This window comes from Mustela nivalis (genome assembly GCF_964662115.1).
Source record: "Mustela nivalis genome assembly, contig: HAP1_SCAFFOLD_1321, whole genome shotgun sequence".
Taxonomy (NCBI): Eukaryota; Metazoa; Chordata; class Mammalia; order Carnivora; family Mustelidae; genus Mustela; species Mustela nivalis.
Window position 1 is genome coordinate 143116 of NW_028135343.1, and position 2396 is coordinate 145511.

Sequence of the window (2396 nt, forward strand, 5' to 3'; positions counted from 1 at the left end):
TAGAAATCGCTTGTCCATCTTTACAGTTTCTCAATGGAGCTTTGATAGCTGTGTCTTTCAAGAAATATGCTACTTCTTTCCTGGTACACGGAGGTATGACTAGAACATTATCAATGTTGACCTTTGCAAAGAAAATCATGGCTTAAGATATATGTAGTCTGCAGTTGTTGGGAGTGTTCAACATCCTTGCCTCTAACTCATCTCTCACTGCCCACACATTCAGATATAGGGGAATATTGATTGACAAAATATTAATTGCCAAATAACACTAGTTGGAGAATAAGAAAAATGCAGGCACCTGATTATATAATATTACATAAATAAAATATGTTTTTATAAGTGCTATTAGAAGTAAATTCCTCTATACTTTAATCACACAGAATGATGGAATCCTAGATTTTTTTTTCTTGTATTTACTAAGAAAATGATCATGCCTCAAGTATATTAAAATGGAATAGGGAAAATTAAAAATTGTTTTAAGATGATTTGTGTGTGTTGTGCATATGTGAGAGAGAAAGTGAGAGAGAAAGATAAAGAAAAAGAGAAAGGGAAAGTCAGAGAGGTGGCTGCAGTGAATTGATGAGTTGGAGGATAGATTTTAAAGTTTTGTCTTTTGCTTTCTACATTTCTTTTTCCTTAGGTTCAAGAGAACAATCAGTAATAACTCAGAAGCCTGCTGGTAACATCAGCAGAAAGAATTAGAGGTTCCCAGAAAATTAAGATGACATATAGTTTTCCTGACATAAGAAAAGTCATTTTTTGTCCCCAGCTATTTTCAATGATCTATACCCCACCTGTGTACTTGCCCAAGCACACTTCTTCCAAAACTTCCTGGGAGGTTCTTAAAAAGAAATGCAAAAACCTCACTCCTTAAGGATTTTGAGGGAACAAGGCAATGGGAAAACTAACAGTCACCACCAGACCAGGAAATAGCCTAAGCTATTGAGACAATAAATCAGTGGTAAAACTCCTAGTGCTATTTCAAAAGCAATCAAGGCCTTGCATTCCTTGTCCCAGAAAATGAGCCCAAGACCCCATCTAGTTTCTATCTGCTCTTGAAGCCTGCAGAGTCCCTTTCCCTTGTCCAACAGTTACCTCTGCTTTATTCTAACGTTGAAGTTTCTGCCCTCGGTGGAATACAAGCTTCATTCAGGTGAACATGCAATACATATTGCACAAATACATATGTGGATGTGCATGCATCCACAACCTTATGACCAACCATACATGGAATAATAACACTCTCCCTTCTGAGTATTCATCTTAAATACTAAATAAAAATCTCTCTCCTGTTCAAACAGTCAAGGCTTTGGAACTTATTCCCTGTGATCTCCTTGTATGTTGTAAACAAAGATTCCTTTGTTTGACAACTCCACCTGTTTCTGTGATTCACCAAAGACTGACCTCAGTTAGGTCAGTTGCTGTAATGGCTTTCACTACTCTGATTCTACCTCTGCAAGTCTCCAAATTTAACTATTTTTTCTCCCAATTCCGCATGTTCTTGGCTTTAAACTGCAACTCTGAAGAGAAGATTTGCTTGTTTAAAAAAAAAATCAAGAAAAGGGAGTTGTAGTCAACATTGTTACTTTGAACTTCCTGCCCTACGGGGCTCTCCTGTTCTTTCTCTTTGACTTCCTGGACTAAAACGACAGAAATTTGGCAATACATCACTCCCCAATCCAGATTACTGCCAGAACAGTTTATACTCTTAGAAAAATATTAGTTTAAAAGATCACATAATTAAATACTTAAGCATGTAGTGTAATATAGTGGTTTACAAGAAATATATTTTGGTCATCTGAATATTTGGTTTTCAACCATGGCTACTGACTCACAGCTCCTAAAACTCTTGGGATTTCCTGTGATAAGGGTGAGAGAGGTGTGTTTTGTTCTGTTAATGAAGTGACCTTCAGACCTCACTCAAGGCAAGGGCTGTTTGCCTGAAGGACCAACCACTTGGTGAAAGCCTTCACAACTTTTTGCCCAACTTGCCTCCCCTTCCTCCCAATACAGGATTATCTGGGGAGGGAAGAGGATCTGGAGATTAGATCAGCAAATGACAATGATTTAGTCAGTCATGACTATGTCATGAAGCCTCCACAGAAAAGCTGAAAGGACTGGGTTCAGAAAGCTTTTAGTTTGTGAAATGTATGAAAAGGCAGGAAGAGTGGCAGTCTTACAGAAGGTAATAGAAGCTCTGTGCCCATTCTCCATACCTTGCCCTGTGCACTTCTTTATCTATCTATTGATTTAAATCTTCTATTATATCTTTTAATAAGCTGGCAAACATAAAGTAAGTATTTTTCTGAGTTTTGTGAGTCCCTGTAGCAAATTAAAAGAACGTAAGAAGTAGGCCATTGGGACCTCCAACCTGTAGTTGCTCAGTCACAAGCACA